At 39.0% G+C, this 17,095-nt stretch overlaps 1 protein-coding gene across 5 annotated transcripts in view; it reads right to left on the reverse strand.

Moving 5' to 3' along the window:
- Positions 1–17,095, reverse strand: part of DPYD (dihydropyrimidine dehydrogenase) — a 340,158-nt gene that overhangs the window by 18,616 nt on the left and 304,447 nt on the right. The window contains exon 21 of one of the 5 annotated variants that reach the window (XR_007708585.1): positions 4,122–4,250. The exons of the other annotated variants lie outside the window; for them this stretch is intronic. The gene's annotated coding sequence lies outside the window, so the exon portion shown is untranslated. The remainder of the gene's footprint in view (positions 1–4,121; positions 4,251–17,095) is intronic. 5 annotated transcript variants of the gene reach the window in all.

The raw sequence follows: 17,095 nt of genomic DNA on the forward strand, positions 1-17,095 counted from the left end.
GGTCACAAGGTAAAGGAAGAACTTACATAAGCAAGTCTAATGATCACTGGCATATGGAAATTTGGGGTAGCAGTATCATGTAGCCATGAGGCAACAGCTTTTAAAAATACCACTTCCCTCATGTCTGACAAATTTCCCATGTTGAACGTAATGTCATTATCCAGTTTCTTCTGTATTTGTGTGTTGCCTCAAGTCTGTGGTATGATGAGGTGTATGCATTCATTCTCTAAATTCCTCTTGTACGCTTTTAACTTGCAAACATTTTTAGGTGACACAGTGATGTCTCATGAATCTGGAGGTAGAACTGAAGCCAAATTGTCTTATTTCACATACTTTACATTTTTCAAGTGTAGATGTTTCTGCTTGCACATAGGAAAACTAGATGAGAACAAGAATGAAGACTGAAAAATATCTGACAAGCTGAACTGCTAAAAGAGTTCAAATTGATGTACTGAAATATTCTTTACTGGTTGCAGTAGTGATACACCAAACAAAGGCCCACAAAGTTATGCAAATGGATGGATAACTTTAACACCAAAACTTTGCCGTGTAATCACCGGTGTGGTTTAGAATTCAAACAAGATATTGCTCTTATTCTTCCTTCTCTGCAGCTTGTTTTTCTGAACAGACCTTTCTTTGAAATTACTTAACCAACAGCTTTTCCTCAGAGAAGAAGCGAAGAAAGGAGGAGAAAATACATACGCTCTAAATGATTGGAAAGGAGAAAGGTGGACAGCTACCTTTGCAGAATCACAAAGTAGTTGAAATCTGACTAGATGTCCAGAGACTGCTGAGTCTAACCCCCTGCTTGCTGCTGGGTCAGATACAGCAGGTTGCTCTGGGCCATGGCCAGTAAGGCTTTGAATTTCTCAAAGGATGGAAAATCCACAAGATCTCTGGGCAACGTGCTCCTGTGTTTGATCATTCTCATAATAAAAAAGTTCTTTCTAATGTTTAAATGGAATTCCTTATCATTCAGCTTGTGCTTGTTGCCTCCCAGCCTTTCACTGGGCACTACTGAGAAGAGTCAGGCTCTGTTGTCTTTGCTCCCTCCCATCAGATATTTTTACATATTGGTAAGATCCTCCCAAGCCTCCCCTGCTCCCCTAAATGCCTCCATCGCTCTCAGCCTGCCCTCATGGGGCAGGCGCCCCAGTTCCTTGCTCACTCCGGTAAGGCCACGTCCCTGTCGTGGGGAGCCTGGCTCTGGGCGCAGTGCTCCGGGTGTCTCACCAGTGCTGGGCCGTGGGGAGGGATCACCTCCCTCGGCCTGCTAGCGATGCTCTGCCTGATGCAGCCCAGGGCACTGCTGGCCTTTGCTGCGAGGACACGTGGCTGGCTGGTGGTCAGCTTGTCCCCCGGGACCCCCAGGGCCTTTTCTGCAAAGCTGCTTGCCAGATGGTTGGCCCCTGCCTGTGCTGGTGCCTGGGGTTGTTCCTCCCCAGATGCAGGACTTCATACTTCCCCTTACTGAACTTCTCACGGTTCCTGTCAGCCCATTTTTCCAGCATGCCATCCTTCTGAGTGGCAGCACAACCCCCTGGTATGTCAACAAATCCTTCTAGCTCTGCATCATCTGTAAACATGATGAAGATGCACTCTGTCCTGTCATCCAGATCATTAATGAGGATGTTAAAATGGCCACAGAATTAACATCTTGGGTACACCACTAGGGACTGGCCTCTAGTTGGATTTTCTGCCACTAGTAGGTTCAGTCAGTATTCAGTTGATCTCACTGTCCATTTATCTACTCAATGTTTCACCACTCTGTCCATAAGGATGTTTTGAGAGACAGTGTTGAAAGCCTTGCTGAAGATAACACCCACTGTTCTGCCCACAGTCGGTCAAACATGGTTTCCCCTTCATAAATCCATGCCAAGTGCTACTTTCCTACAAAGAAAAGTTGATCTGTACTTGGTTGAGCTATCCTCCCCAAATACCACTCACTTCTATAAACATGTAGAAAAGCTGGGCTTTATCTCTGTTTTGCCTTGACAGGACTATGTCCGAGAAGGCTTCTACTTGGCCTTGGAAAACTGCAGAGAGAAGCAGCTGGGTTGGTAATAGCTAAGGATGAAAAATCTTGGGAGGCTACTCAGCCAAGTGACTGCCTCAGACACAATTAGAGATATGAAGATTGCAGACAAGAATGAGTAGCTTTGAAGGGGGTAATAGGTGAGGCAGGACCCCTGAAATAGGGAGCATGGTACAGAAAGGCAATCAGATAAAGGAAACATTAACATTTAAGCAAGGTAGACAGCTGCCCTCACCCAGAAGCTACAAGAATTTAAATCAGGTTTGTATGGGTCATTTTATATGCCCTCAGCACAAAGGTTTTAGTAACGTTTGACCCGCATTTGTTCATGTGGAAAATTTTCTGTATTTGATGTACATAAGAGAAAGTACTTTCACTTTTAATGATTTTTCCAGTAGCTTCTGAATCCTTCAAGTTTGCTTTTTCCAAAGTCAAATATGCTCAAAATGGCTGCATAAATCTAGAATCCTTATTATATGCTGCACAAACGTGGCCTTGACTATATCTTATCCTGCATAATAAACCACATTCCAGTGGTCTGCCTCCAGCCTCCTGCAACTTTACTAAAACATTTACTGAAGTTTCCTGAAGTGGTATCTGTTTTCTTCCTTGTTCTCTGAGAATACAGAAGAACATAACTCCAACATTTCCAGAGGTAGGAAACACAAACTCCCGGTACAATAACAGCAATAGTAACAACAGCAAAATCTTGTCACAATGTCAAGGTAGCTTGTGCTTCTTCTGGAAAGATAAACAATAAAGCTAAAAGCTGAATTTGGTTCCTGTGAAGGTGGAAAATAACATACACATTCATATTCATAAGTAATCTGGAGGGAACATTTCACACAAGCTTTCCCCACTAATCTTGTAAACTGTTCAACTAATGAAAACTAACTATATACAGCAAAGGAGAAAATGAAGCTGCTACTTCTTAATCTTTTAGATGTTCTTACTCTTTTAAAGATTCAAAGCTAAATTCTCTTAAATAGCTTCTGTGTTGGCCTGACAATGCTAATGGATGGACCTTTCCCATATGCTGCACAGGAAGAGCCTATGTCATGAAGGATTTACCCAGATGGCAGTAGAGTTCATGTCAAGCCCACATAAACAACTGCAAGCTCCTCCGGGGAATCCTTTAAGGGTCCTCCCCACGGCATATAGGCAGGTGATGCTTCATGGGGATGATGGGACACTTCACTCTATCAGTCTCCATCTGATAGAGAGTTTCTTGGGCCAACACCAGTTGTTAAAGGCCCCAGAGCTGCTGTAGTGGTTAGCAAGAAGCCGCAGAAAACTTGGCCCTTTTATGGAAGGGTTCACACATCCTCACCGCTCTTTGTTTAGAGCTGAGTCATTACTGGCATCACTGCCTTTAATGATGTGCAAAAGACTTCAAAATAAAGGACAACACAATAAATCTTCTGAAAAAAAATGAACTCTGTCTTTCAGTTATTTTGAAATTTTGCCTTGGAACTTTTATTTGCTTGTAAACAGCACTGTCTCAATAATCCATAATTCCTGCACATGTGCTTCTTCCTGCAACCTCCGCTCCCTGCGCTGCCTGTGTATATACCACTGCACTTAGTCACTCAACTATTCTGTCCACTCTTTAAACCATGATTATTTAAAGTGGGTGAGCTAACCCCCAGCCCTGCAGTAATTCTGTGACTAACTGCAACATTAATGTGTATTCTAGGAAAACATACTGCTGTGACCTCACCATGAGATATATAGTATCATGCTCGAGAGTGCAGATAAAACCATTATTTAAAATAATAATTATTCCTGCTTTCATCATATCTCTACCACTGCCAAAATTTTCTCTACTGCCTCAAAATCACCACCAAAGTATTCTTCAGGTTCTCCCTCAAATGTTTGTTTTTTAGCAGCTTATACTGAGTGAAGGAAAAGATTTTAGGATTACAGGCTTACTATAGTGCAGCAAAAACTTATATTCTACAAATGTATTAAAGTCTTTCTGTCATGAAATATTCATCAATAAAACAAAAAGGAGTTAATATTTGAAGCAAGCTTAGACATTTACAATCAAAAGCCAAGATGGCATAGATGATAAAGAAAATGTTACCTTCTGGGTTGAAGAAAAGAAGATACTGATACACATTACTGTGCTACTTCGTGAACATCTGGCAGTCTGTCACTTAATAGACAACAACATCTTCTCTAAACAGAAGAGACTTGAATTCATCAGGGATTCCTGTAGTACAGTATGTGCTTAACTTAAGTACCTGCTTTCTGTGATTTCCATAGATTACCATATTCATGACACTGCGGAGTGAAAGCATTCTTCTCACTCTCTAACCAGAACATGCACAAGAAATTAAAACATTGGCAGGCACTTTGTCTCCAGTTTGTTAGACATGTGAGGAAAGGACTTTCCACCCATTTATGCAGATGAAATTCTGTCAGCTAAGCAGCAGTGTAACAAAGATGTCAGCAGAATGGCTATTTACAAATATCTGACAGGTGAGCAAATATAACTATTCAAAGGCATTTAGGAAACGTGGATTAGTATCAGTTGCCTTAGCTTTGGAACAACTTGGTGCAAATAAGATTTTGTACTTCTACTGGTATAGAAATAAAAATGCATCAGTCCAGTATTCACATTTTCTTGTGTGTCTATATACCACATTGTTTATTTCTATATATTCAGCCCATGTGCTTATCATATCAGTGTTGTAAATCACCTGATCATATGAAAAAAATGCCACTGCTAGGCACTTTTAGCTGCTTTCTCTTCCAAGCTGGCTGGTAATTGAGCTTTTCAGAACAACCACAAAATCACCTGTTTCTTTGGGTTTAACCATCCTGTTCTGGGAATGCATTTACTGAGGAGATTGAACTCCAGCAGTACCTAATGACTGTCTGTTTTCTAGACCGTTTTGAAAAAGCTTTAGAAGTCTAGCCAGACTATGAGAAGGAAAAAATAAGTCATTCCTTACAACTATGAGAAAGCATGAATATCCTTGCTGCTATGGCTACGTTACCAACTGACCTGTCAGTCAGAGACGCTGCTGACCCAGCAACGTGAGTGGAGCTGTATCAAGCTGAATTTGCTAATTCTGCTTGTGCTCAATGAGCTGGGTCGGATACCAGAAGCACCCTAGCCCTATACCTAGAACTGTGAAGCCCCATGAAGCTACATTTAAACTGCCTATATGACCCATGTGAACCTGTTGAAAAGCTCCTTGAGCAACCTGATGCTACCATGCAGCCTAAGTGCAAATATGCCCTGGGCACAGGACTAGGTGAACTGCACGCTATCTGCATTCTCCTTAGCTCTCCCTGATACAGACTCCTCTTCCAGCATCTCCCTGATACAGACCCATACACCTTACAGCACTTACATGGTGAAAGTCTATGTATGCACCAGGGACATTTATACAAAACATGCAGTTTAATAAGTCAGGCCCACCAAATTTGTGCTCTCAGGCTATTGGGAGACTATGCAGAGAGGGAAAGCAAACAACAACCTCTTCTAGCCTCTGGAAGAACCTAAGATTTTGAAAGCCACTCTGTGAAGCTTTGAGTAAATTCAGTAAAAGAACTACTGCTGCCACTGGGTGCAAAGGAAAGTACATTTTCACCCATTGCTGAGTGTATTTTTGCTGCAAATTTACCTATCAAATACTTCTTGCTAGCACAGTTAAACCTTGCACAAGTGGTAAGAGCATACACTTTTTCCATCTGCTGGAACCTCCTCAGAATTTTGGTTATCCTGTATTTTTATTTTGATGCCTTTTTTTTTTTCTTCATAGAAGCTCCAAATTTATTACCAACTTGTCTATACTGTAAACAGCACGTAATTTCGATATATCTAGAAATAAACTCCACTTTTCCCTGGTAGATTAAACATCACATAACTATATGTGTATTATTGCAGTAGTAGATTACTTAAATGCAAACCATTGCTAATAATTCCTAAGCAAACCTTCTACCACTTCAGATTCATTGTAATCCATCTCTTATGTCAGATGAACCACAGCACTTATCCTCCTTCTGCACAGAATACAATGCTTTCCCTCATTCATCTCTCACACACAGTAATCCTTCCACCTCTAGTTCACAAAATCCTAATTTAAATGTAAAGTATTCAGTTCAGACAAACGAGCGCTAGTCAACTCTTGCAGTTAAGACCAAGAAGCCCACCACTGCATTTTAAAGCCTTAATACTCAACAATACAATGTTTTTTATCATCACCTTGATAATCTAAACTCACTAAATTTCATACTAAGAGTGGTAATACAAATAGTTTTGGCATTAGTGCTTCCACCCCTAGACAGAAAAAACTTCCACTTGAGTCAAGTTGAGAAAACATTAAATGCCTTCCTAGGAGGAGCTTTGGTATTCTGGTTGATTCAGGCCTTTCAACAGCTTTGAAAATCAACACAATACATATCACATAAAATAAATAAATAAATAAATAAACAGCACCATCGACAAAACAACAACAACAACCAGAAGTATACCCAAATGATAAAATTGATATGGCCCACTGAAAGAAACTGAGGATGAAGAATTTTGATCATTTGAAGTTCTAAAAACTTTTAAAAAGATCTGTAAAGAAATAAGCAATTGCTAAACTATTTAAAATTAATATTCTATAAAACTTATTGCCTGAATAAAATGCCAATAATGCATTACCAAAGTGATCCCTTCATTGAAGTGTTATAAATGTTTTCTATATCGCCATCAAGGAGTGAGGAGATGTCAATGTGTAGGTACCAAAGTAATAGATGCTGTATAAAAACCTAACTTAGAAAACAGAACAGTGCTCATTAGAATTAAACTTCCAAGTCTCCCACAGTGCCTCTCTTGCATATTTATCTGTCTTTATAACAGTGAAAGTATCGTATCAAAAGTATAATTGTGTTCTGAAAATGACATTAGAATAGTCATATATTCTAAAATGCTAATTTGATTAGATTTTCACTCAGGTCAGTCTGAGAATGAATTTCAGTTTTAAAAATCTAATGTGCAAATCATTAGACATATAGATCACAGACATATATGACTATATTTTTGAAAACTATCTTGTTTTAAATTACTGTAAGAGCTTTAAAACGAATTCTGTTCTGAGCATCTGGTTACTACAAGACTTCATTGATTTGTATGCACAGTTAGGCTTGCAAGTATATGCATTCAGTTTTCCCTCTGCTATTAAATGTAACCACAATCACATATTGCTTCAACAGGCCATCCGCTTTTTCAATGGCCACGTGCTCTTTACATATAAACCATGGAGATGCATAAATCTTTCCTTCACGTGTGTACTCATCGGGCTATTTTGCAGCTCATAAGGATTGGTATGGCACAGAAAACTATATTAGTTACATTTACAAAGAAACTCCTATCCTGATCCTACAAGCTTTTGCACATGGCTGAACTTTAAACATACAAGTAGTTACCCAAGGGTAAGCCTCTGTGCAGTGATCAAGGGAGCTGGGACCATGTCCCACTGGCTGACCACAGCCCACTCTTCTCGGATGTGCAAACATGGTTTCACCTGGCTCCATCACAGGAGTTACAAGTCCCCAATGAAGGGTAAAATGGAGCCCACAGTGTTCACCTTTTTCATGTTGTTTGAAAAAAGTCATGTCTTCAGCTGTTCTGCACACAAATAATTCCCAATAACATATCTCTTTGTGGATGACAGATCATGCAAGACCTACAGAGCTTCCGTACTCAGAAACTGCAGTATTTTAAAATCAAATCCTTATTTAAATTGTAAAAACAATATTCTTTCTATTCTTGACATAACTTACCTTGTTAAAGCTATGCCAGATATTTATGGTGATACAATCTACAGCCCAAAATATATCATCTATAGCTATTTCTACCATAAGACAGAAAGGGAAACAAAATTTTCTACTTAGTGCAGCTTCTCTATGTTAATGCTGTCTGCAACAAGGCTGCTGCTATAAAGGTCACAGACGACATAATTTCTATTATTACAGATAATCCATGTCTTCTGTGTGCCTGGCTTTTTTTTTCATCTGTATTTTATAGAGGCGTTGCGTATTCTGATGGATAAAGCTCCTAGGAGAGCTTCAGTCTCAGTGGCTTACAAAGGCAGGAGCAGTCACCAAGCAGTCAGCACACACACATTTCCTACCTCCAGAGAAGATGCATTGAATGACCTTGCATGAGCACAAAGTCTGCTCTCAAATACCTTTTTGTGTGAAGACTGCTTTTATGAGGCATGACACCAGAGCAGGACAAGCTGTTTCCCATCATCAGGTGTGCACCTGGAGCGCGGTGGGCACGAAATGTGGCAGGGCAGCAAACCACAGTTTAGCTACACGGGCATTCCCCCTGCTAAAATGGCCAACGTGAAAGATCAATGGGCATGAGCTGACGCTAAATCTTTGCCTTGTTCAAGCACACCTTTGATGTTCTTTTGTAACCCCTGCCTCAAACTGACTAAGACCTGGCTTAAATAATACTTATGCTGAATTTCATTGTTTTCTCTGTTTCTACTATTTTGTGGGTCTGACATTCTTGTTCCATAGTACTGTTTTCGTGTATGCCTCACTCAAACAGCAGTGCCTCCAGCACCCTGCATCATGTGATCTAATGGCCTCTGCATTTACATGCTGCAAAGCTGCACTATGGGATATTTTGTACAGCTCCTTTATATGTAAGAAGACCTAAGGGAATTACAGTGGCTATATTCTTAGCATGGTTTTGTTTAGTAATCACCTCAGGAGACAGTATGGATCTCAAAAGCTTGGAATAGTGATGTGAGATAGTTTATGAATCCTACTAATCTTCAAACTGACTTATCCATTTTCAGGTGTGGGTCTTTCCTGCATGGTTTTTACTTTTTAGGAGCTGGGTAATAGCCTCTGGGAGGTCAGCAATTATCCCAGTGCTCCAGGAGTCAAATGCAATTTCATCTCATTTTATTTCATTTTAGATTTATTGCCTTGGTCATTTCAAACAGATGAGATTGTAATCATGATCAGCTACACCTTTTGCTGTTCTGTTTCTGCATCTATACAGCTATTGCAGCAATCCCAGCAAGCTTCATTTGTTCTTCTTGCTTATACTTCTACAACAGGTATTCTTCTACAACAGGTTTGATCTCAAATTGCATTTTCTTCCACCTGTACCACCCCCAAAAGGTGCTCAGAAGGCATTGAGATAGTTACTTTCTTTAATTCTTCTGTCTAATACACTTGCAAATATCTGAGTATTGCATCACAAACTGACACTACTTTTACTTTTGTAAGTGGTAAACTGCAGGTCTGTATAATACCTTACTTAAATTGCTTAAGACTATGCATATGTATGGCTTCCTCCCTTCTCTACAGCTCATGACTTGCCCATCTGATCTGTGACTCTGGAAAACCTCAGCGATGAGACTTATGTCCTCTTTACTTCCACTTGCTTTACTGCTTCTTCTGAGTGCAGAGGATATTCTATTAAGCAAAGGTTCAGCTGGCTAAACTGCTGTATCCATTTCCAGCTCTTCTATGCCCAGAAGACATGCTAGACCTTTAAAACACCATTAGACACTGCTGCAGGGATCTTACATTGCTACCTATTTGAATTTTTTTTTGTGCGTGCAACTTTTATGAATTGTTTGCCCCAGTTTAGCCGCACACTTCATTCAATCACTTGATTTAGTTAAAAGCAGTGTATTTGTGTGGTATTTATATTTCCCGGTATTTTAATGTGCCCACTTTTCCTTGGTATTGTTCTTGTAATTTACATTGTCCTACTAGCATTTTGATTGTTCTATTGTATAATGCTAATCTGTATGTGTTTATCTGCAGTTTTTGATTCCTACAAAACACCAACAAAATCTCTGTTATCTAACATTTACAGATGTTCGACTGCCCAGCTGGTATTCAACTTCTCTGTTTTTGTGCTGCTGCTCTTAGTTTAAAGTTCATGCTTGTGCAAATGACACCAAAAGTTTATTTTTGCTCCTGTGTAGTGAATCAAAGCTGGATATGTGCAAAAGTACATTTTCTGAGTCAGATTGTTTTCTTTCGATGGTGCATTTTTTCTTTTTGCTATTGTAAGCAAGCTTTGGCAAAACATTTTTCTTGCCAGTGCAAAGAATTCCATATGTGAGACAACTACCAGTAGGTTTTCCTTTTCTGCTTTGTGCTAATGCATTTATGTTTGCACAAAATTTTTCCTTGTCTATGCAAACATTTTCTTTTCTATGTGGTTAACAGCTTCTGTCTCTGCTCCACTGATGGCTGGCCTCAGTTTGCTCACTAATTGTGCACATTAGCTCTGCATCGCTGTAGTGCTGCTGCATGAGCTCTCCAGGTGCCGCTACATTAGTGGTTTAGTTTAGATCAGGAGTACGCTTCTGAAGCAAATCTCCTGATTATCCCCACATACCGTGCTTTGGTTCTTGCTGCAGAGCAGTCTCAGAGAGCACAAACAGGATTTTATTTTGGATGAAGTGAAACCTGAATGTGTGCTCCAGAAGTACACCTAAAATGAGCTCCAGCTGCTAATGGGCATTTAGCTTAAGAGACAAGACTAGAGTCAGAACACAGTAAAGCCCCTCTGAAATGCATATTGTATGGACACCAGTCTGCAGCATCAACAGTTTCATTCTGCATCTCCATTCCTATTTGTCTCCACCACTTCTGAATGTAAAAATAGCTTCTGAGGATTCTCTTTTGAATCACTGCAACATTGTCTTACTCTTACGTACAAACTGAATTCATCCATTAGGATGCAATGAATTCATGGGTTAGCTGTCTTATAACATTTGGAGAGATAGTGAGCTATAGTTTTTCTACACTGTCCAGACTTAGATTAGTCACACCATACAGAAATATGTATATTACTCACACACACATTACATTAAATCCTATTTTATTTTACACAGAAGACATTTCCAGAATGTTTCTAAAAAATCTCACTAGTTTTCTTGATTTTGGAGCCTCAGGCTTTTAGAGCTGTTTTTCCCAGTGCAATGTTCACAAACATCCAATATAGCTCATTTTTATGTCCATCTGTCCATTGTTCATGCCCACTCATATACTGTCATAATCACTGCTTTTTCTCTTTTATTTTTTTTAAATCCCTTTGCAAGAGTCTCAGTCTATGTCCACAGTAGTAAACTTGTCTGGGAATATTCCTGGGCATAAGGATGCTGTCATCTGTCCTAAAAAAGCGTTACAACATTTTCTTGCCCACTTATGGCCTGTGCTCACTATCAGTGTCCCAGGCAATTCCTGGAGAGGCTTTGGAAGTCGGCATGCTCCAGGAGCTGTTCCCAGCAGGCAGCCTGCCTGCAGCCAACCTGCTTTGGAGACTAACAGCTTCTGATCATTGGCACAGGCTGCTCAGTGCCAGCTGGCCTAAGTACCCAGGAATATTCCTGGGCACATTTAATTTGAAAGTGCAGACATCCCTCTACTTTCTGAAGTTAGGTGCCTGTAGGAATCTAGTCATTTCTGATGTCATTGCCCAGGCGGATTGAAGTAAAACAGTGTAACATCCAACTAGTTTCAGTAAATGCTATTCTCTGTCATGAGGGACATTCTGGGACCAGACTTACTAGACTTAATGCGTAACCATAAAAAGTCCTAGTGTGGAGTTACTTAACACAGATATCACTGCAGTTTTTAACATTTAAGGAAACATTTTTCATCTTCAGAAGTAGGCAAAGTAAAAATGCAACTTTAAAAACAAACAAACAAACAAAGTCCCAGCATAAGCCAAAGTCTGAGATGTATCTTCAGTCTAGTCTCAAAGTAAGATCCTGCACCAGGCATGTCCTTAAGATATGTGATTTCTCCATTCTACAGCCATTTTACACAAAGGATTCCTTTCATAATGCTAATGTAGTCTTAAATAAGAAACAAAACATTGTCAGGATACTATTAAATTTTCTTTTAGGCACATTCACTGGCATCAGTGACACTGATACTGACACTGGCACAGATAGATCAAAAGATCATCATATTTTGATTTTACTCTCCTTTCTAAGTGAAATCACAGCTTTAAAAATTGAGTGTTGGTGACTTCAATGGGAACTCAGCTCATTTCATATGATTACCTATTTTTTTCTTAGAAAAAAAAATTTTTCTTAGAAAAAAAAAATTGCTTCAAAGTCTTTAAACACTTTCTCCTAATGAAATGAGTAAATCTGGGGGTTCACCAATTCATTTTTATAACAAGGAAACTGATCTGAGCTATGGCAAATACTTGGCAGGTCCAAATGACAACACTGAGAGTATGGATCATATATGAAGAGTAGCCCAGAAACCTTGTCCCTGTCTTCAAGAATGAGAAATACCTTGAGAATTCTAGTCTTAACGTCTTACTTTTTCTCTGAAAATAATACAAATTGAGTATGCACAAAATCAGTCTTGGCAACAGAACTGGGAACTAATTTTAATTTCCTTTCAGTATTTAATTAGGTTTCTTGAGCCTGCCTCTCATGACTCTGTTTCTGTTTCAGAAGACAAAAGAAATGAGATAAAATGGACACTTGCTTCATACTGTTGTCTTCTCTTGCAAAGGTTTTATGCCTCCTTCATCATTAAAATATCCCAGCAATGTCTGCTAACTAATGAACTCCACCTATCTTGCATGGCTCACCTGCTCTCTCATTCTCATTCTTTGGGTACAGGGCAGGCTGTTTTGTTTTGGTAAGATTTTACTAATTTCCTTCCTGTAAAAAGAAAAGCAAGCAGCAGTGCAGATATACTTCTGCAGAGATAAGACAAAGTTGAAAAAGTGCCTTTTACACTCAAGGTGAAAGGCAAAGGCACTAATTGATTCTTAAATCCTGTGGGAGCTTGTTCCACAGTTTAGGACATGCCCCTAAACCACCTCAGTCATCTTAGACAGCTGTATTATAGAAAGAGCATTGCTGAAAATCCAACAAGCACAAGAAATGAATGGAGTCGTGGAGTATAGCCTTCACTGTGGGGTTTTAAGCTAGCATGTAAGAAGCAAAGGATCTTTGGTACTGACTGTGCTGAAGAAAAGAGCCAAGACCTGGTTTGTTATTCTGTCCTGGGACAGTCGATCTAGGGCTTCCACGCCACAACCACTCCAGGTTTCCAGCACATACTGGGATGCAGAGAAAACAAAAACCAAACCAAGCCGAACCAAGCCAAAACCAACCAACCAACCAGACAAACAAACAAACAAACAGAAAAAGTGGAGGTCAGTACTTGATCTGAGATAGCAGATGGGTCTTCCCTTCAATATGTGCTGAACCTTGCAGCTGAACTGCCATGTTGGAAAATGCTGGGAATCCAGCCTAGAAAATGGAGGGAGAATGGGCCTTGTGTGCTTTCAGTAACTTATGCTTCTGAGCAGACCTGCTGCAGCATTTTCTGCAAACTGAAGTTTTTTAGGAGATAATTACAACCACTGCTACTTTATGCTTTCTTTTCTTCTACCTCTTAGTGGAAGGTAAATCACAGTAATAAATCTTTCTATATAAATGCAAAGCAGAGCTAAAAATGAAATCGATGTCGCAATTTTAATTTACCACTTTCATCGTTGTTAATTTATATGCAAGCAGTGTGCCATAAGTTTTCCCTGGAAAATAGTCTAATTCATTTCAAGCATCCCCCCTGAAAACCAGATACAGATACTCTGAGTTTCACGCCGTATTCTTTATATGTCTTGTAGGACATATATGTCTTCTCCCTTTTTTTATTTTTTTTGTAAGTTGTGGAAAAGAACATACCCCTGTAGTGAGACAAAGTAAAGTAGGTTCCAGCATTTATCTGAAGTTTCTGAGTGCTGTGATAAGGGGCAAAGAATAATTTTAGATACAATCATTAATCACAGTAAAATTTACAGTAGCCTACTTAAAGCCTTACTGTTCTTGTGTACATACAAGCTATCAGGGGCACAAATAAAATTGAACTCTTTGGCCAAGCTCACTTAACAACTGGTTCCAGCTACAAGTTATTTTTCAAAGATTCCTCCAAAACTTAAGCCCAGACAAACACTACGAGATTTTCATCCCCAGACAGTCTCTTTTACAGCACACTTTACATGCAGTAGTCAGGACCTGGACATGAGAGTTACCAGGCTTCATGACAGAAGATTTCAAGGCAAAATGGGCCCAAAGTGGGAGAGAAACCCTGAAATATTTTGTATTTCTTTGCAACTGTTTCTGGGAGACTCTTTCCATGAAAAGAGTTCAAATGTCTAGTATCAGCTGTCAGCTTATTTCGGAAGGAAAAAAACACACTTTGGAATGGAAATTTTGAGTTGCTGAAGTTCTGTCTGGGAAAAAGTAGGTAAACTATGCTTCTCAAGTCTGCAGACTGACCTACTGTCCATCTTCACCTTCAAGATGATCATTTTATATAATATTCACTTCTAAACAGGAAAATGGATAGCATTATAGAACTATTTCCCCAAAACCATTTAAAACATTTCAAAATAAGTAAATAAATAAAACAGAAATCAGTTTATACTGATTTAGCTAAAACTAAATAGTCTTCAGCAATGTGCTAAAATTGTTTACACAAATTTTTACAATTACTGTTAGAATCAAATTTCATCTTAGTTTTCTTAACTCCAGAAAAGAATTCTACCTCTTTATGACTGTAACAACCAAGTAGAAACCAAATGCAATGAAACTATCCCAGCCTCATATTTTAATTGACTTGTTCAATAATTTCTATTTCTTTGCATTATTTTTACTTTATTATCCTTTTATAATACCCTCAAATATATCTATAAAACTTTACAGCCCTTTTCCAATGGCATATGGTGTGTGTTGTGAAGAGAAGCATGTTTATGAGCTGCAAGACAGGAAGAAAATTAAATTACCCTTGTGGGACTGAGACATGGAGAGTTGACTATGGTTATGAGCTGAGGTTCTGATGTATCCACCGCTACCTATCTAATTCTTGATTCTCCAAGTTTTCATTGCAAGAGAATTATCTTGGACATTGGACTATAGAAGTATCTTGTATTGGACCGATAACACTGCACAATCTCTCAACACTTGAAACTGAAAGCAAGTTATGTTGTGACGCAGTCCCTTTCACAGCAGAAGCTGGCTAATTGTGCAAAGCTAGCCTTGAATGAATTCAAAATTAATTTTAACTGAACTAACATTAATTCCACTAGAGATGTGGAAGTAAATATTCAACATACCTAGGTGCATCTCAAGAACCGCTTGTCATATCTTGATCCAATTCCACTTTCTAAACGAACATCAGTCGGCTGGGATAGGACCTAACAGCAGAAAATTACTTGTCTTTGAGCTAGATGGGCTTAAATGTGGTTGGTCACAATACTCAGTCCTGGGCTTCTAAAACAAACATTCAAAGTGGATGAGAAGGAAATGTTATTGTTTTTGTTGTTTTGTTTTCTAAATGGAGGCAGACTTTCAAGCCTTTCAGACTGTAAGTTCATCACTCAATGTTGTTATAAATAACTTTACAAACAATTCACACCCCGTAGACTAAAATACCTCAGTGACAAACAACAGAGAAATAAATTAAGTCCTATGGAAAAATGTAAACACTTTCTCCTCCATCTGCTTTATCCTGGTAATTATGGCCAAAATCCAGCAGCAGGCATAGACGTCCACCCACAGAGCAAGTACTGTAGGTCAAAAACCAAGCTTTGACAAACTTGCTATTAAAATGGCTGGAGTCTATCAAATAAATGATTATGATTTTGTTGTGAAGAGAAAGACGGGAATTCTGGACTGTGAGACATTAATTAAATTTGCTGTTTACTACCCTGAGCAGCAGCCCCTAAAGACCATGCTCACTCTTGCTGGATGCTCTTTTATAAATGTTGATTATGAAAACCACATTCGTGCTACAGTTGCCAAAGGATTCCTGGTGCTCCTGCTATAACAGGTATGTTTAGAGGCTTCAGAATGTCATTTATGCTAATGTCAATGACATGTGAGTTGTTTGTAGTTTAGTGATACATTTTGAGCAAAAGAGAACATGTAGATATATTTGTGCTTATAGAGCTTTGTGGTTTTTGATGAGCTTTCTGGTTTTCAATTTACAAATGGAAATTTTTTAAATGGACACTCCAAAACGTCAGGAGTGCTCAGCATTTGAAAGAAGGCTCAGTAAAGGCAGTGAGAAAATGCTGGTGAGTCTGGATTAAATTTTTAGTCTGCAATTTGAAAGAATGCCTTTTGGGATATCTTTAATATTTTAAATGAGAACACAACTATTCAGGAAATATTAAGTAATGATTAGCATCTAGTATGCAATGTACTATGATGTAATGATAAGTAATATAAATAAATAAAATTATAATAGATAGGGTATAGAATTCAACTACTTTAAACTCAACTGCAAGGTCTGGTCTTGAAAGATGTAAAAAAAACCACCCGCAGTATTTCAGTGATAAGCTTCCGGGTTTCTCATGAATCCAGGCATACTGTATAAAATAACACAGTATTTTATAGTTTGTATGTATAAATAAACCAGCAACTTGGAAGAAAAACTACACAGTAATAGCAACAAATGCATTAATTATTCCAAGCAGTCAAACTGGAAATGGACAAAATGATTAATGAAGGAACAAATACATGACATGATATATCCTGACCAAGATATGGGTTATGCATTGACTTACACTGGATAGTTCCAAATGTAGCAATCAAAAACAGAGATGTGGCATAAAAAATAAAAGGGAGCTATTTCATTAAAACTTATCTGCTCAGTTGAATGAAGGGCAAACAAGGTCTTACCGACATGAGGATTAGACCCACCTTCTTAATAATAGCTAGGGTAGGTGTTCTTAAACATCAACCATCAGAGTACCAAAGCGCAATCAGCCTGAATGAGATCCCAAGAAATCAATAAAATTCTTGCCAGGCCCCTTCGAACTATTACAGAGCCCCAATGTGCTCTGGAGCTGCAGATTACAGGCTGGCTGTAATTGCTCCCTGGAACAACCCAAACACGGTTCCAGGCCCCTAATGAATTCTGTACAGCATGGATAGGTCAGCAAGTGCAGAAACCTCTTTTCTCAACTCTACGTGTAGAAACGGGGTGCCCAACATCTCCTGTCAGTTACGGAGGGCAGTTGCCCTGTCTGTG

Source organism: Cygnus atratus, chromosome 8, assembly GCF_013377495.2.
Source record: "Cygnus atratus isolate AKBS03 ecotype Queensland, Australia chromosome 8, CAtr_DNAZoo_HiC_assembly, whole genome shotgun sequence".
Lineage (NCBI taxonomy): Eukaryota > Metazoa > Chordata > Aves > Anseriformes > Anatidae > Cygnus > Cygnus atratus.